Consider the following 20042-nt stretch of genomic DNA (forward strand, 5'->3'; position numbering starts at 1 on the left):
AATACTGAGCAGACCCCTCCAATACTGAGCAGACCCCTCCAATACAGAGCAGACCTCCTCCAATACAGAGCAGACCCCTCCAATACAGAGCGATCCCCTCCAATACAGAGCAGACACCTCCAATACAGAGCGATCCCCTCCAATACTAATCAGACCCCTCCAATACTGAGCAGACCCCTCCAATACAGAGCAGACCCCTCCAATACAGAGCAGACCCCTCCAATACAGAGCAGACCCCTCCAATACTGAGCAGACCCCTCCAATACTGAGCAGACCCCTCCAATACTGAGCAGACCCCCTCCAATACTGAGCAGACCCCCTCCAATACTGAGCAGACCCCCTCCAATACTGAGCAGACCCCCTCCAATACTGAGCAGACCCCCTCCAATACTGAGCAGACCCCCTCCAATACTGAGCAGACCCCCTCCAATACAGAGCAGACCCCCTCCAATACAGAGCAGACCCCCTCCAATACAGAGCAGACCCCCTCCAATACAGAGCAGACCCCCTCCAATACAGAGCAGACCCCCTCCAATACAGATCCGACCCCCTCCAATACAGAGCAGACCCCCCTCCAATACAGAGCGATCCCCTCCAATACTGAGCAGACCCCTCCAGAACAGAGCTATTCCCCTCCAATACTGAGCAGACCCCCTCCAATACTGAGCAGACCCCCTCCAATACTGAGCAGACCCCCTCCAATACTGAGCAGACCCCCTCCAATACTGAGCAGACCCCCTCCAATACTGAGCAGACCCCCTCCAATACTGAGCACACCCCCTCCAATACTGAGCACACCCCCTCCAATACTGAGCAGACCCCCTCCAATACTGAGCAGACCCCCTCCAATACTGAGCAGACCCCCTCCAATACTGAGCAGACCCCCTCCAATACAGAGCAGACCCCCTCCAATACAGAGCAGACCCCCTCCAATACAGAGCATACCCCTCCAATACAGAGCATACCCCTCCAATACAGAGCAGTCCCCCTCCAATACAGAGCAGACCCCTCCAATACAGAGCAGACCCCTCCAATACAGAGCAGACCCCTCCAATACAGAGCAATCCCCTCCAATACAGAGCAATCCCCTCCAATACTGTGCAGACCCCTCCAATACTGTGCAGACCCCTCCAATACAGAGCAGACCTCCTCCAATACAGAGCAGACCTCCTCCAATACAGAGCGATCCCCTCCAATACTGAGCAGACCCCTCCAATACAGAGCAGACCCCTCCAATACTGAGCAGACCAGAGCAATACAGAACAGACCTCCTCCAATACTGAGCAGACCCCTCCAATACTGAGCAGACCCCTCCAATACTGAGCAGACCCCCTCCAATACAAAGCAGACCCCCTCCAATACAGAGCAGACCCCCTCCAATACAGAGCAGACCCCCTCCAATACAGAGCAGACCCCCTCCAATACAGAGCAGACCCCTCCAATACTGAGCAGACCCCCTCCAATACTGAGCAGACCCCTCCAGAACAGAGCTATCCCCCTCCAATACAGAGCAGACCCCTCCCATACTGAGCAGACCCCTCCAATACTGAGTAGACCCCCTCCAATACTGAGCAGACCCCCTCCAATACTGAGCAGACCCCCTCCAATACAGAGCAGACCCCCTCCAATACAGAGCAGACCCCCTCCAATACAGAGCAGACCCCCTCCAATACAGAGCGATCCCCTCCAATACTGAGCAGACCCCTCCAGAACAGAGCTATTCCCCTCCAGAACAGAGCTATTCCCCTCCAATACTGAGCAGACCCCCTCCAATACTGAGCAGACCCCCTCCAATACTGAGCAGACCCCCTCCAATACAGAGCAGACCCCCTCCAATACTGAGCAGACCCCCTCCAATACAGAGCAGACCCCCTCCAATACTGAGCAGACCCCCTCCAATACTGAGCAGACCCCCTCCAATACTGAGCAGACCCCCTCCAATACTGAGCAGACCCCCTCCAATACTGAGCAGACCCCCTCCAATACAGAGCAGACCCCCTCCAATACAGAGCAGACCCCCTCCAATACAGAGCAGATCCCCTCCAATACAGAGCAGACCCCCTCCAATACAGAGCAGACCCCTCCAATACAGAGCGATCCCCTCCAATACAGAGCAGACCCCTCCAATACAGAGCAGATCCCCTCCAATACAGAGCAGACCCCCTCCAATACAGAGCAGACCCCCTCCAATACAGAGCAGACCCCCTCCAATACAGAGCAGACCCCCTCCAATACAGAGCAGACCCCCTCCAATACAGAGCAGACCCCCTCCAATACAGAGCAGACCCCCTCCAATACAGAGCAGACCCCCTCCAATACAGAGCAGACCCCCTCCAATACAGAGCAGACCCCCTCCAATACAGAGCAGACCCCCTCCAATACAGAGCAGACCCCCTCCAATACAGAGCAGACCCCCATCCAATACAGAGCAGACCCCCATCCAATACAGAGCAGACCCCCATCCAATACAGAGCAGACCCCCATCCAATACAGAGCAGACCCCCTCCAATACAGAGCAGACCCCCCTCCAATACAGAGCAGACCCCCTCCAATACAGAGCAGACCCCCTCCAATACAGAGCAGACCCCCCTCCAATACAGAGCAGACCCCCCTCCAATACAGAGCAGACCCCCCTCCAATACAGAGCAGACCCCCCTCCAATACAGAGCAGACCCCCCTCCAATACAGAGCAGACCCCCCTCCAATACAGAGCAGACCCCCCTCCAATACAGAGCAGACCCCCCTCCAATACAGAGCAGACCCCCCTCCAATACAGAGCAGACCCCCCTCCAATACAGAGCAGACCCCCCTCCAATACAGAGCAGACCCCCCTCCAATACAGAGCAGACCCCCTCCAATACAGAGCAGACCCCCTCCAATACAGAGCAGACCCCCTCCAATACAGAGCAGACCCCCTCCAATACAGAGCAGACCCCCTCCAATACAGAACAGACCCCCTCCAATACAGAACAGACCCCCTCCAATACAGAACAGACCCCCTCCAATACAGAACAGACCCGCTCCAATACAGAACAGACCCGCTCCAATACTGAGCAGACCAGAGCAATACAGAGCAGACCCCCTCCAATACAGAACAGACCCCCTCCAATACTGAGCAGACCAGAGCAATACAGAGCAGACCCCGTCCAATACAGAGCAGACCCCGTCCAATACAGAGCAGACCCCGTCCAATACAGAGCAGACCCCGTCCAATACTGAGCAGACCAGAGCAATACAGAGCAGACCCCGTCCAATACAGAGCAGACCCCGTCCAATACAGAGCAGACCCCGTCCAATACAGAGCAGACCCCGTCCAATACAGAGCAGACCCCGTCCAATACAGAGCAGACCCCGTCCAATACAGAGCAGACCCCGTCCAATACAGAGCAGACCCCGTCCAATACAGAGCAGACCCCGTCCAATACAGAGCAGACCCCGTCCAATACAGAGCAGACCCCGTCCAATACTGAGCAGACCCCGTCCAATACTGAGCAGACCCCGTCCAATACTGAGCAGACCCCGTCCAATACTGAGCAGACCCCGTCCAATACTGAGCAGACCCCGTCCAATACTGAGCAGACCCCTCCAATACAGAACAGACCCCTCCAATACAGAGCTGATCCCCTCCAATACAGAGCGATCCCCCTCCAATACAGAGCGATCCCCCTCCAATACAGAGCAGACCCCCTCCAATACAGAGCAGACCCCCTCCAATACAGAGCAGACCCCCTCCAATACAGAACAGACCCCCTCCAATACAGAGCTGATCCCCTCCAATACTGCGCAGACCCCTCCAATACAGAGCTATTCCCCTCCAATACAGAGCTATTCCCCTCCAATACAGAGCTATTCCCCTCCAATACTGCGCAGACCCCTCCAATACAGAGCTATTCCCCTCCAATACTGCGCAGACCCCAGATCAGAATGGGCAGCCCCTTTTCTTCTTACACAGCCTGGAGCCCCTTCCCATTTTAACCTCCTCCCTCTAAGAAAGGCTGGGGCCCCTCCCACTATCACAGGCCGGGGCCCCCTCCCATTACAGCTTCCCCTGTGCGGCCCCTCCCAGCCAGGCTGACTGCAGTGAGGGAGGCGGCTCAGGGCTGAGAGATACAGAGTATCCGTCAGAGAGGACAAAACACAGCCCACGGATACATAATTAGAAATATATATATATATATATATATACATACACACACACACACGACAGAGCCTCCGCAGGACAGACAGACAGACAGACAGACGTTTGCGGTCGTTGACACTAAGCATTAGGTGAGTCCATGTTTTAAGATGATTGATATACTCACAAACATTACTGTTATCGATTTAACTTCCGTCTCCAAATATCTGCTCACTTACCTGCCCCGCCCCTGGGCTCCCAGGATAACTTTTTGCTCATGTTTGGGATGTGGGGGGTACATGACTTAGAATGTGTGTTAATCTCTTCACGGCTGGTATGGGCAGTCTGGCATTTAAAGGGTTACACGAGTGATGACTTTAGTGAAAGGAGCTAGGTGGGGTCGTATGTAAATCAGCGGCATGTTGAGACCCTCTGTATAGAAAGTTTTACCCACATATTACATGGGATGGGCGTCACTGCATGCACATAAGACATTTAACCTGTTCATTGCCAGCAATAATTACTGCATGTCAGCCTGCTCAGACTGGGGTCTGGGATGGTTAATTACCCAGAACCCTCTGTGTGCCTTGGCTGGAGTCCATATTAAAGGGAAACTCCAGTGCCAGAAAAACGGATCTTCTGGCACTGGAGGGTCCCTCTCCCTCCCACCCACCAATCCCCGGTTACTGAAGGGGTGAAAACCCCTTCAGTCACTTACCTGGGACAGCGGCGATGTCCCTCGCCGCTGTCTCCGCCTCCGCGACGCTCCTCCTAATGATTACGTCGGCCGGTGGGCGAGACTAATCTCGCTCACCGGCCGAGGAGACCTAATGCGCATGCGCGGAAATGGCGCGCATGCGCATTACGTCTCCCCATAGGAAAGCATTGAAAAATCATTTCAATGCTTTCCTATGGGGGTTTGAGCGACGCTGGAGGTCCTCACACAGCGTGAGGACGTCCAGCGACGCTCTAGCACAGGAAACCTGTGCTAGAACCCAGGAAGTGACCTCTAGTGGCTGTCTAATAGACAGCCACTAGAGGTGGAGTTAACCCTGCAATGTAAATATTGCAGTTTATGAAAAACTGCAATAATTACACTTGCAGGGTTAAGGGTAGTGGGAGTTGGCACCCAGACCACTCCAATGGGCAGAAGTGGTCTGGGTGCCTGGAGTGTCCCTTTAACCCCTTAAGGACCAAACTTCTGGAATAAAAGGGAATCATGACATGTCACACATGTCATGTGTCCTTAAGGGGTTAAGTGGATTCATTTCCACATTATGGTGAAATGCTGATAAATGGATTGTGATGCCTTTTTGTATATTAACAGATCAACTTGGTAACTGTTCCAGGTTTGTGTTATTTAAATGGTTAATACCATAAACTTCCATTTTGCATTTCTCCATAATATCCCTGATCTGGCAGAACACTCTCGATTTGTGACCCAAGGGCCAAGTTACCCTAAACTCGTGCCTCTGGGGTAATTTGTACAGAACTGTGTATGTTTGTATATCTGGGGGTAGATGCAGTGCATAGATCTGTACGTGGGGAGGAGAAAGTGTGCAAGGTGTGTACATGCTGTGTGCGTCTGGTGCAGGTAAGTGTACATGCTGTGTGCGTCTGGTGCAGGTAAGTGTACATGCTGTGTGCGTGCGCCTGGTGCAGGTAAGTGTACATGCTGTGTGCGTGCGTCTGGTGCAGGTAAGTGTACATGCTGTGTGCGTGCGTCTGGTGCAGGTAAGTGTACATGCTGTGTGCATGCGTCTGGTGCAGGTAAGTGTACATGCTGTGTGCGTGCGTCTGGTGCAGGTAAGTGTACATGCTGTGTGCGTGCGTCTGGTGCAGGTAAGTGTACATGCTGTGTGCGTGCGTCTGGTGCAGGTAAGTGTACATGCTGTGTGCGTGCGTCTGGTGCAGGTAAGTGTACATGCTGTGTGCGTGCGTCTGGTGCAGGTAAGTGTACATGCTGTGTGTGTGTGTGTGTTTGTTTGCGCCCACACTGTGTATGGTCGTTTATTCAGTTAAATCTGATTAGTTGCTGAGCTTGGAGTTGCCATAAAGGATGATGGGACATGGAGTCAGTACTTTGCCGTTTTGGTATAAAAAACCCTTCAGTCACTTACCTGAGGCAACGACGATGTCCCTCATCGCTGCCTCCTCCTCCGCGCCGCTCCTCCCTCTGATTCAGTCGGCCGGCGGGCAAAACTGTTTACGCCCACCGGCTAAGGAGACCCCCTCCAATACAGAGCAGACCCCCTCCAATACTGCGCAGACCCCCTCCACAACACCCCCACAACATGGCGCACGGATTGGACAGACTGGTCACTCCAGGCACCCAAACCACTTCTGCTCATTGGAGTGGTCTGGGTGCCAAATCCCACTACTACTAACCCTGTAAGTGTAATTATTGCAGTTTTTTATAAACTGCAATAATTACCTTGCAGGGTTATCTCCACCTCTAGTGGCTGTCTACTAGACAGCCACTAGAGGTCACTTCCTGATTTCTAGCAAGGATTTTCCTTGCTAGAGCGTCGCTGGGACGTCCTCACGCTGTGTGAGGACCTCCAGCGTCGCTCATTTCCCCATAGGAAAGCATTGAAAATCTTTTTCAATGCTTTCCTATGGGGAGACATAATGCGCATGGAAGGCTGTGCAAGTCACATGCAGGGAGGTGTGACTAGGGTTCATAAACAAAGGGATTTAACTCCTAAATGGCAGAGGATTGAGCAGTGAGGCTGCAGGGGCATGTTCTATACACCAAAACTGCTTCATTAAGCTAAAGTTGTTCAGGTGACTATAGTGTCCCTTTAATTATCATTATTATCATTTATAACCATAATTATCGGAATGAAGACACGGCACCTTCTGTGTTAAAAGAAGGGGGAGGGGGCGGGGCCTGGCCGCAGAAGGGAGCAGACGCATGTTGATGCTGCTCCCGTAGCTGATCCGACTTATTGCCGATTTTCGACTAACGGAGACCGTGAGCTGGCTCAAGCAGGAACCCACCCGACTGGGGAATCCGAGATCTGCTGAATGACACCACAAACGTGGACTTTGGCGGAGGGTCAGTGCCTATTAATGTTGCGGCCTACAAGCATGGCGGCGGCGGCGGGGGAGACGGCCGCTCTCCCACCGCTCCCAAACACAGCATGGCAGAAACTGAGTCCCCGTTCCCCCCCCTATGGACCGGCGGGGGTAATCCCGGTCCCTACCACGCTGACACACACTGCCCATCGACCCTTAATTGCCCACTCAAGCCAGGGTTCTGGATGCTCCAGACCCGGCAACTTGCTACCCCTCACGAAACCGCATGGCGAGGGCCCTAAGCGTGAAACAATGCAGGACAAATCGAGCTCGGCAAAGATGGCGGCACGAGAACAAACTACTGCTAAGCGACTACCCATTCAGCCACCTAAGCATGCACTGGAGTTCGTGACCCGGCTCAGCACCTACCTCCGGGCAAAGTTCAAAACCCAGAGGCAAAACTACAACCTAGCGTTGAAGGAGGTGAAGGCGTGGATTCGCCCGGCCACCCGGCGCCATCTGCCGGTTAACCCACCTTGTAACCCGCGAACAGCCTCCAGAAGGAAGGCACACCGCTCAGCAAGGCGCGAAACAGAAACGGGGCCCACACTCAGCGACGCCCGCGACCTCCAGCCCCAAAGCCGGACCCGGCGATCCACGCGTCCAACCTCCCACCCAGCAGAGCAAACAACACCGACCCAGCTCAGAGGTGACCCTCAAGGTACTGACCAGCCTCACAGACTACACTCCTGGGACGTATGGGACCAGCACTCAGCAGCACCATCGGTAGACCCGATAGCTTTGGCCTCACCCGACCATAAAATGAACTGTCCTCGATGGCCCGTAAGAGGTATTGGCTGAAGAACTCTGACTTCATCGGCACCTCTCCTGTTGCCCGGTACACGGACTGATCTGAGACAAACCACAAGTAAACTCTACTAATATCGAACCAGCCTGTGATTTATAATCGATACCCCATATCATAATAGTAGTTTTACCCTGTTAACTACCTGGAGGTGTTATTTAGTCAGTCATGTAGACAATTTGACGAAATTTGGCAACACACCTGTGCTCACATGTTTTAAAAATGTCGTAACTTGTTCATAGCTTAACTTACCTGACCAGTACCACTAACGCTGAACTAGCCAGACCTGCTTGCATATTGAAGTTAACATGTACCTAGCATAAGTATCTAATGTTTTTTTTTTTTTTATTTATGTGTAACCTGTCGCCTGACTAGCATGACCTAGCGAGATACTAATCCGGATCCTACGATCCTTAGCTTGTATTTTCAAAATGGAGTTTAACTACACTACATAAAAAAAAAAAAATGAGGCATTGAAAATCTGGAAATGTACTCTAACTTTGTGTATTGTTGTACCAACCCTATAATGTAACTCGCTTAAACGTTTCCTCCGTCTTCTCTTTTGTACCCCATATTATATGCCTTAATAAAAATCAGATTGACAAAAAAAAAAAGAAGGGGGAGATGGCCATATTTATAGTGAAATTAACTTCCGTTTAGTTTGATCCCAAAAGCTTGCAATTTAATATTAAGTCCATTCACAGCCTGGAAATGAATATTCCTCTCCTCTGTGGTCAAGCTGGGGGTAAAACAGTTTATATTAATCACATGTAATGTTCACACGCTATTTACCATGTGACGCGCCCTCGGCTATGGGTTTGATGTATGTGGATGGGATTTGGTCTCGTGATTCCCTCTCTCTGCTATTCCCAAGGCAGTGCCCGTACATGGCGATATCGGCTGTGCGTTCCATCATGGCTGGCCTATAAAATGTCCAAATTGGTTTACAAACCCCTGGAGTTTGAGGTCTGCATTTATTCAATGTGGGGGTTTGACTGCACTGATCCAGGAAGTTATTCTTGTGATAAATTCAGCTTTGTGGGGTAAATGCTCTCCATGGCCCTATTTACAAACTGAATATTCAAAAGGTGAAGTGTAAAACCGTCATACTGCGCTGTCCACTTATCCTGCTCGTCCGATGTAATGAGTGGAGCTCACCATCATATCCCATAAACCTCTGCTGAGATCTGAAGGCTTTGATTGGGTGACTCACTTCCTGGTCTGGGCGCCACGCTCCGCTGCTCACCATGCCGGTTTATTGGCAGCAGCCGCACAATTTGTATGGTGAACGGTCACTTCTCTGGGATTTACACCATTAAATAAACCCTATAAAATTTCCCAGAGCTCGTCTTATCCATAGGATCACGTGATGCTTTGTTTTATTATCAGTTACTATTGAAGGCGCACGCCGGCATTATAGAAAACACCAAACTTTATTTATAATGCTGGAATGTTTAAAACTCCATTTAGATTACTGGGACGCCACTCGTGAGGTTCTACCACTAATCCAACAGTGAGGGGTTCCCTAGGACCCAGCTCTTCCCTGGCTCCGCGAGATCTGCACTACAAATTCTCCCAGCCAATCCTACACCTCCATCAGAGAATCGAGGGGGCAGAGTGGGGTAACAGGCTGCCTCACTCCTTCGCGGTGCCAATGGGTGCGGTGCCTAACACCCCTCCTTGTGTAAAGTGCACACAAATAGTGCAAGGGTTGCACTACAGACCATGGCACCAGTATGCTAGGGCAGTGGTCTTCAACCGCTGGTGTCAGGACCAGAGCTGGTCCACAAGAATTTATTGCCGATCTGCAAAAGCTTTCACCCGAGGTGAGCCGGCCCTGCTGTCTGCTTTTCTTGAGCCGGCGAAGAGATCAAATATTTCCTGGCAGTTTGTTAATGGAGAGTGAGACTGCAGGGCAGGAGGAGGACCCAGGAGGCTGTGATCCTCCTGCGAACAGGCAGGTCGGAGTGTTGCTGCACATTACCATCTGAAGGAGCTGCAGATTGAAGTGCATGCGCCACCACTGGACCACCAGGGATTGCAATGATCTGTCCCCCCCTTCCAGGCCAGAGGCCATAAAGCTTCTCCCCCCCCCCCCCATTTTTAAGTAAATATAAATATAAATATAAATATAAATTTTCTCCCTGATCACCCCCCCCACCCCTCACACACACTACACCACTTCACATACCCTGCACCCACCCACCCACACACTGTACAAACTGCACCCCCTTAAACACACACTACACCCCACACACACACAACCTGCACTCCCCACACACAAACTGCACCCCCTCACACACACACCCTACCCCCCCCCCACACACACACAAACACAAACTGCACCCCTCACACACACTGCACCCCCTCACACACAAACAAACACTGTATCCCTCACACATACCATTGTTTTTTTGTTTTTGTTTTTATTCCTAGCTGATGCCGGTCTGCACAATATTTCTATTTTCGCCGGGCCGCAGGTGTTAAAAGGCAGAACATTGTGCTAGGGCCTAAGGGGAAATTCCCCTCCTGCCCCCCTTTCTAGCCTTCCCAAGAGAGAGGAGTATAGCTACTGATTTCTCTAAATGAGTTCGATCTCCCAATATAGACGGTTTAATCCGTATTCCCATCCATGAGATGGGTATTGTAACCAGCACCGGAAGAACGCCCTTTAATGACTTGCCACATTATTCTCTGTGACCGCTGCCTGCCGGGAGCTCTATTTATTTCAATTGATTGTTTTTATAGAGAAGTAACTGTGGAGTTTATTTACTAAACAATGAATTGTGGTAATCTGAGCACAGAATTGCAACATTCGGGCTAAGCTGTGACGAGAGCAGGTTTGGAGAATTCTCCTAGATTCGCTCTTTTACCGCAAGTGTGGAGAGCACAGACATCCATGCCTTGCATTAAACCATCGGAGTATTTATTCAGCCATTTCTGTGGAATTTAAAACCAAGCGTTCGGAATCCAGAAATAGATCTTGTTTTTTTATTCCTTGTCCGTGGTGGCGGGTAGGTAAGTCACACCTGTCCTTCTTGTTTCAGAATCTTTGTTTTGGGAAGAGAGGAGCAGCAGGGTTACTTCGAATGCATTCCACAAAATGTTTGCACTAAACATGTTCGTATATGAAACCAATTACAGTAACAACTCCTGGGGCAATAAACGACTCCTGGGGCAGTCTGCGCTAAACTTGGTGCTCTGCGAAAAGACATTCAGCTGAGACACTTTTAATGAAAGTAAAAAAAAAAAATGTGGGATGACTGGCTTTGTCACATAGCTGTTTGACTTGTCCAAATTTTAAGAAAATATTCTGGAAACAAATCAGACAAATGAAAGGGCATGAAAATGGGCCAATCACTGTACTGCTCACATATACATAGTACAAATTATACGTACGTTTCGCACTTATTCCGCAGCGCTGTGTGTATATTTTGTGGTACACTAATAGTGGGGGAGAAAGAAAAGGAGCCTTAACAAATGTTTGTAGATGACATATTTAGTGTGTCTGTGTGTGTGTATATATATATATAGAGTCTGCCACTTCCCGACATTTACTGGCTCTCCCATAGCCATGCTCGTCCCCTGAAATGAAGTCTAAATTGCGCCTTATGTTAAATTCTTTATTTGGAATGACCGTGAAACTTATCCTGTAATATAGATGCAAATACGAAGCCAATCTAAGTAGAGCCTATTTTTATTAACATTACAGCAGAACTTTCATTCCTTCTCTTACTTCAGTAATCGCTACTGAATCACTGGCCTTCGCAACACCCTTCCATTCAGTGACTTCCACTGTGCTCTCGCCTCTGGAGAGGACTTTGTTTGCTGTTAAATATCCAAATTTGTAATTGTAAAGCACTGTGATCCCTAATAAAAATAGTTGTTATGGTGCCATGAGATCTCTAGTGCCGGCTCACCGGCTCACGAATGAATTAACCTAAAAGTCCAATAATCGCTCTGTTCATCCACAGCGCCTCAGACAGTATCAATTGATGATGCAATCACTAGCTCCCATCACAAAATGTCTTGAGAAACAAACCTATTTCTCCAAAGCCAGTTTAGAGCATTAAGATCCTGAGCAGCACAAGGGCACGTTTATCCCCTAAAGTTAAGCCAGTGCCAGGTACCTCTTCGTACCATAACAAATGAATTCCAATGAAGTTGTGATGGTGCCCCGGAGTGCTAATTAAAATCAGAATTGCAGCAAATTGAATTCTGAATTGCAAAACATGGGGAAATAGGAGCACTGTGCTTCTTATCCTGACACGATTTATAATGACACTCTGATGTGGCTGCCCCGTGGCATTGTGTTCTATCCGTGGCTAGGTCCTGTGTAGTGGTAGGAGCATGGCTCGCTGTATGTACAGACACGCAAGGAATGACCGCTGGAATTTCATGTTGTATTTGCAGTATTTCTACTGAGCTCAGAGATTGTTATAGAAATCCAGAATAACAGGCATAACAAGCTGCAAAATGTCCGTATTCACAACTAAACAGAGAGGGGTGTGTGTGTATATATATATATATTTATACACAATGTTTGTGTTGTTTATGGCTACTATTTGTGCATTAAGGTAATTTTTCAAGGAACCGGAATTTATGATGATTTGTCAAAGCTAGAAAATGTAATGATGGAAAGCTGACTATTATTGGACTGCAACTACCAGGACCGTCGGCTATGTGAGGACCTCCAGTGTTGCCGAAATCCCCATAGGAAAGCTTTGAATAATGCTTTCCTATGCGGAGGTCTAATGTGCGTGCGGGCCATTGCCGCGCGTGCGCAGTAGGTCTCTCCAGCCAGCTGATGTCGGGTGGGAGGGAGATGTGGGGTGGAAGAGAGAGGGGCGCCGCCAGGAAAACGAATATGTTTTTCTGGAACTGGAGAGTCCCTTTAACGAGACACTCTTTAACCACAACCACTGCAGCTTATTGTACGTGTTTCTGGTGTGAAGAGATGGTCCCTACACACTCACTTGTAACACTACCTTTTCTGTTTACATTGCTCCCTAAGGAAACCTCTAGTGCTCTCTAGACTATCTGCTTGCCCCCCCCCCCCCCCCATTTGTTTTTGTTTTTTTGCCAACTTTGCATGTCTTTTTCTCCCCAATCCATTTGTATGTGTGTCACTGTCCCCTTGCACAACTTCTGTGTTTCTCAGTATCTAAGACAGAGAGGGTTTTTTTCTAAGCTCCAAAAATTTATCTTAAAGGAGTTTTGGAAATAAATTCCCGAAATAATTAATAAATAAAGTAAGAAAAGAATATGTATAAATCGCATGAAAATGATAAATAAAATGATAGTAATCTTTATTATAATAAACCTGAAATAAATAACTACACCATCACCCTTTAAAACAGCAACGCACATTTCGGCGCTGAACTGCGCCTTGTCTGGGGCTCCAAAAGCGTGCCGAAACACGTGTCCCTGTTTTAAAGGGTGATGGTTTTATTCATTCCAAGTTCCAAGTTATACAAATTATAATAGATTTACTATCTTTTTATTTTATTATGATTTATAAATATTCTTTTTCTCACTTCTATTTCTTATCACTCACTTGTTTATTTCCAGTGCTCCTTTAAGAGGAGTTTTTGTAATGTTATGGTATTTCTGGTATGGAGTTTTTGTAATGTTATGGTATTTTTGGTATGGAGTTTTGGGTTAACATGACATGTAGGACTTGAATGAGGGCTTAATCCAATTCTATTTTTTATTTTACTAACCCCCTACACACTTGTTAACTCTTAATAAGGCACACGTGGGCAGCGTGCAGTGATTGAACTACAGAGGTCGCAAGTGTGACTGGGCCCCTTATGTTTCGCTCGGCAGTGATGCCAGGAGCCAGAATATGATGTCACTAAACTGCGCCAAAGGGAGCAAAGCGAGAACTGCAGGAATATTAGAGTTAGAGCAGCCGCAATGGACCCCAGGAAAAGGATCCACTCCACGTCTAGTAGGGAGGTTGTGAGGACATAAATAAAAATAATAGTGTGTGAGAGCGTGCGTGTGTGTGTGTGTGAGAGCGTGCATGTGTGTGTGTGAGAGCGTGCGCGCGTGTGTGTGAGAGCGTGCGCGCGTGTGTGTGAGAGCATGCGCGCGTGTGTGTGAGAGCGTGCGCGCGTGTGTGTGAGAGCGTGCGCGTGTGTGTGAGCGTGCGTGTGTGTGAGCGTGCGCGTGTGTGAGCGTGCGTGTGTGAGAGCGTGCGCGTGTCAGTAAATGTGAAATTGGTCAAATCTAAAACCTTATTCTGACCTCAATGACGTTTTGCCATCACTTCCATCTGGCGGCTGGGAGATCTAAGAGCGTAAAGGGACACTCCAAACCATAAAGTACTTTCACTTTCAGAAAAGCTGTGTTTGAAGAGGTTTTTTGTTTTTTATAGAAATCGACACTTTTATAAATTAACCTTGTTACACCCCCCTGGCTGTCAATCAGATAACCAGTCCTGTTACTTCCTGGTTGTTAAGCTCAGGGGAGATAAACCCAAGAGGCAGCAATTGCCCAGAGCACCTGCCCTGCAAAGATTTCTCATTGAGCTGCATTGGGAAGCCTGTGATTGGACAGCCACACAAAGTCTGGGCGGGGTTAGAAAGGCTGCAGACAGTGTTTTATGTCTTTCTGTAACCATGTGGTTAATGGAGTCTGTCTCTGTGCTGGAGATAATTGGATTACTTCTCCAGCACAGAGAAGGCTCTGTAAAAAACAGTCTGAGCTGGGAAGCTAGGGGTTTTAAAAGATACTTTACTAACTTTTGAACCCCTGGTCTGATCCATGCCATTTTTTAATATGTTGTTCCCCTGAATGGATTGATTGTGGATATGTATGGTTTTAGAGTTATGAAAGTTGTGTAAAAGTATATTTTAAACTGTATGCATAATGGGATTATGTGTCACACTAAGGGGAGGGGATGTGTGGGAGGTAACATCTATGTCATTGGTTCTTTTATGCCTCCCCCTGGGTGTGGCCTGTATGTGTGAGTTGGAAATAAAAGCCAGGCTGGATGAGCCAGTCCTCAGTTCCTGTTTAACCCTCAAAATGAAGTGTCGTCTCGTTCTTGGGGGGAATTGGATTGTAAGCTGACTGCCAGGAGTGTAAGCGGATTGTATGCTTTTCTTGTTCAGCTGTTCCAGTTCGGAGTGTTATCTTGTATCCAGTTCGGGAGTTTGGTGTTCTGCAGTAGCTGTGCCTGTCTCTCAAAAAGGGGATTATCGCCTAAACGGATTTTATCCTCTTATAAGTGAAACGGTCCGTTACACTCGGTAACAAGGTGCTGAAATGGGAATAGCTCTATCCCTCCCCAGTAACTGGAACTCAGTAACAAGGTGCTGAAATGGGAATAGCTCCATCCCTCCCCTGTAACTGGAACTCAGTAACAAGGTGCTGAAATGGGAATAGCTCTATCCCTCCCCAGTAACTGGAACTCGGTAACAAGGTGCTGAAATGGGAATAGCTCTATCCCTCCCCAGTAACTGGAACTCAGTAACAAGGTGCTGAAATGGGAATAGCTCTATCCCTCCCCAGTAACTGGAACTCAGTAACAAGGTGCTGAAATGGGAATAGCTCTATCCCTCCCCAGTAACTGGAACTCAGTAACAAGGTGCTGAAATGGGAATAGCTCTATCCCTCCCCAGTAACTGGAACTCAGTAACAAGGTGCTGAAATAGGAATAGCTCTATCCCTCCCCAGTAACTGGAACTCAGTAACAAGGTGCTGAAATGGGAATAGCTCTATCCCTCCCCAGTAACTGGAACTCAGTAACAAGGTGCTGAAATGGGAATAGCTCTATCCCTCCCCAGTAACTGGAACTCAGTAACAAGGTGCTGAAATGGGAATAGCTCTATCCCTCCCAGTAACTGGAACTCAGTAACAAGGTGCTGAAATGGGAATAGCTCTATCCCTCCCCAGTAACTGGAACTCGGTAACAAGGTGCTGAAATGGGAATAGCTCTATCCCTCCCCAGTAACTGGAACTCAGTAACAAGGTGCTGAAATGGGAATAGCTCTATCCCTCCCCAGTAACTGGAACTCGGTAACAAGGTGCTGAAATGTGAATAGCTCTATCCCTCCCCAGTAACTGGAACTCAGTAACAAGGTGCTGAAATGGGAATAGCTCTATCCCTCCCCAGTAACTGGAACTCGGTAACAAGGTGCTGAAATGGGAATAGCTCTATCCCTCCCCAGTAACTGGAACTCAGTAACAAGGTGCTGAAATGGGAATAGCTCTATCCCTCCCCAGTAACTGGAACTCAGTAACAAGGTGCTGAAATGGGAATAGCTCTATCCCTCCCCAGTAACTGGAACTCAGTAACAAGGTGCTGAAATGGGAATAGCTCTATCCCTCCCCAGTAACTGGAACTCAGTAACAAGGTGCTGAAATGGGAATAGCTCTATCCCTCCCCAGTAACTGGAACTCAGTAACAAGGTGCTGAAATGTGAATAGCTCTATCCCTCCCCAGTAACTGGAACTCAGTAACAAGGTGCTGAAATGTGAATAGCTCTATCCCTCCCTAGTAACTGGAACTCAGTAACAAGGTGCTGAAATGGGAATAGCTCTATCCCTCCCCAGTAACTGGAACTCAGTAACAAGGTGCTGAAATGGGAATAGCTCTATCCCTCCCCAGTAACTGGAACTCAGTAACAAGGCGCTGAAATAGGAATAGCTCTATCCCTCCCCAGTAACTGGAACTCGGTAACAAGGTGCTGAAATAGGAATAGCTCTATCCCTCCCCAGTAACTGGAACTCGGTAACAAGGTGCTGAAATAGAAATAGCTCTATCCCTCCCCAGTAACTGGAACTCAGTAACAAGGTGCTGAAATGGGAATAGCTCTATCCCTCCCCAGTAACTGGAACTCAGTAACAAGGTGCTGAAATGGGAATAGCTCTGTAACGGACCGTTTCACTTACAAGGGGATAAAACCCAGTTTAGGCGATAATCCCCTTTCCAGATGCACAGGCAGCTACTGCAGACACCATTCTCCTGACTGGAACCACACGAACACTGGAACAGCTGAACAAGAAAAGCAGACATCGGCTTACACTCTTGGCAGTCAGCATACAATCCCATTCCCCCAAAGACCGAGACGACACATCGCTTTGAGGGTTAAGCAAGAACCTAGACTGGGACACCCAGTCTGGCTTTTATTACCAACAAGTACATACAGGACACTCCCAGGGGGAGGATGAAATTACCCAATCACATGAATGTACCTCCCACACATTTCCTCCCCTTAGATTAACACTTAACACAATTATACTGTACACCTTTTTCCCCAATTCCTGGATGTACCCCAAATACCTATGCTACACCTCCAAAACAGGTATCCCCTGATAGCCCTTATTCAGGGGGACAACATATGCAAGAATCAGCCCATTCGGATAAATGGTTCGGGAGTTATGGGACTTTAAAGTATTGACCGACCGCATGGGTAAAGTATCCGAAAACAGTTCCATGCATTTTGGCCCTGCGGTCGGTCACAAACAGGTGAATGAAACATACGAATTACTTGGGTTATAGAGACTAAGGGGGATTCGCATGAATCCCCTAGTTCGTATGTTTCTTTCTACCGAACGGCGGGTCATTCGGTAGTTTCTATACGAATTCCTGGAAGTCTGGAGGTCTCAGCGGTGTTTGCCTAGTCGAGTGTCCGATTTCAGTTCCAGACACTCGACGGCAAAACACCGCTGTTCGGCAGTTAAAGATGGCCGCCGCCACGTGGTTGTTTCCTGAATGGCGGCCACCCAGAGGACACAGAACACATTACATGATTGCCAATTACCCGTTTGCAACATTGTTGCAAACGGTAATTGGAGGCACACTTAATCCTGGGTGGTCTGGTTGTTCGGTAGTTTCCTCAATACAATGAATGGAGTGATTCTACCGAACAATCAGATGAAGGCTGCATATATATATATAACCCAGGTTAACTGCATACATAAATACATATACAATATACAGGCAGTACAATAGGATATGCTTCACAGTCTTAAAGGGACAGTAGTCCCAAAATGTCCATTGCTGATTTTAAAGGGCCAATAGCAGCAATATAAATTAGTACATGCCCAAATATAGTCTTTAAAGTGCAATATGTCCAGGGGCCATAGTCAGCGGGCAGGAGGCTAGCAGCCAGGCCTCTCCAGTTCACAGTGGCGAAGCTGGTTTCGCCACAAGCTCTATCCCTCCCCAGTAACTGGAACTCAGTAACAAGGTGCTGAAATGGGAATAGCTCTATCCCTCCCCAGTAACTGGAACTCAGTAACAAGGTGCTGAAATAGGAATAGCTCTATCCCTCCCCAGTAACTGGAACTCAGTAACAAGGTGCTGAAATGGGAATAGCTCTATCCCTCCCCAGTAACTGGAACTCAGTAACAAGGTGCTGAAATGGGAATAGCTCTATCCCTCCCCAGTAACTGGAACTCAGTAACAAGGTGCTGAAATAGGAATAGCTCTATCCCTCCCCAGTAACTGGAACTCAGTAACAAGGTGCTGAAATGGGAATAGCTCTATCCCTCCCCAGTAACTGGAACTCAGTAACAAGGTGCTGAAATAGGAATAGCTCTATCCCTCCCCAGTAACTGGAACTCGGTAACAAGGTGCTGAAATGGGAATAGCTCTATCCCTCCCCAGTAACTGGAACTCAGTAACAAGGTGCTGAAATAGGAATAGCTCTATCCCTCCCCAGTAACTGGAACTCGGTAACAAGGTGCTGAAATGGGAATAGCTCTATCCCTCCCCAGTAACTGGAACTCAGTAACAAGGTGCTGAAATGGGAATAGCTCTATCCCTCCCCAGTAACTGGAACTCAGTAACAAGGTGCTGAAATAGGAATAGCTCTATCCCTCCCCAGTAACTGGAACTCGGTAACAAGGTGCTGAAATGGAAATAGCTCTATCCCTCCCCAGTAACTGGAACTCAGTAACAAGGTGCTGAAATGGGAATAGCTCTATCCCTCCCCAGTAACTGGAACTCAGTAACAAGGTGCTGAAATGGGAATAGCTCTATCCCTCCCCAGTAACTGGAACTCAGTAACAAGGTGCTGAAATGGGAATAGCTCTATCCCTCCCCAGTAACTGGAACTCAGTAACAAGGTGCTGAAATAGGAATAGCTCTATCCCTCCCCAGTAACTGGAACTCAGTAACAAGGTGCTGAAATAGGAATAGCTCTATCCCTCCCCAGTAACTGGAACTCGGTAACAAGGTGCTGAAATAGGAATAGCTCTATCCCTCCCCAGTAACTGGAACTCGGTAACAAGGTGCTGAAATGGGAATAGCTCTATCCCTCCCCAGTAACTGGAACTCGGTAACAAGGTGCTGAAATAGGAATAGCTCTATCCCTCCCCAGTAACTGGAACTCAGTAACAAGGTGCTGAAATAGGAATAGCTCTATCCCTCCCCAGTAACTGGAACTCGGTAACAAGGTGCTGAAATAGGAATAGCTCTATCCCTCCCCAGTAACTGGAACTCAGTAACAAGGTGCTGAAATGGGAATAGCTCTATCCCTCCCCAGTAACTGGAACTCGGTAACAAGGTGCTGAAATGTGAATAGCTCTATCCCTCCCCAGTAACTGGAACTCAGTAACAAGGTGCTGAAATGGGAATAGCTCTATCCCTCCCCAGTAACTGGAACTCAGTAACAAGGTGCTGAAATGGGAATAGCTCTATCCCTCCCCAGTAACTGGAACTCAGTAACAAGGTGCTGAAATTGGAATAGCTCTATCCCTCCCCAGTAACTGGAACTCAGTAACAAGGTGCTGAAATGGGAATATCTCTATCCCTCCCCAGTAACTGGAACTCAGTAACAAGGTGCTGAAATGGGAATAGCTCCATCCCTCCCCAGTAACTGGAACTCAGTAACAAGGTGCTGAAATGGGAATAGCTCTATCCCTCCCCAGTAACTGGAACTCAGTAACAAGGTGCTGAAATGGGAATAGCTCTATCCCTCCCCAGTAACTGGAACTCAGTAACAAGGTGCTGAAATGGGAATAGCTCTATCCCTCCCCAGTAACTGGAACTCAGTAACAAGGTGCTGAAATGGGAATAGC

The 20042-nt window shown here is 48.5% G+C and overlaps 1 protein-coding gene across 1 annotated transcript in view; it reads left to right on the plus strand.

The window, feature by feature from the left end:
* Nucleotides 1-4067: 4067 nt before the first annotated feature.
* Nucleotides 4068-20042, plus strand: part of CAPN11 (calpain 11) — an 86561-nt gene continuing 70586 nt past the window's right edge. Inside the window, exon 1 of the mRNA XM_063444150.1 lies at nucleotides 4068-4269. The gene's annotated coding sequence lies outside the window, so the exon portion shown is untranslated. The remainder of the gene's footprint in view (nucleotides 4270-20042) is intronic.

This window comes from Pelobates fuscus, chromosome 2, assembly GCF_036172605.1.
Source record: "Pelobates fuscus isolate aPelFus1 chromosome 2, aPelFus1.pri, whole genome shotgun sequence".
In the NCBI taxonomy this organism is placed as follows: domain Eukaryota; kingdom Metazoa; phylum Chordata; class Amphibia; order Anura; family Pelobatidae; genus Pelobates; species Pelobates fuscus.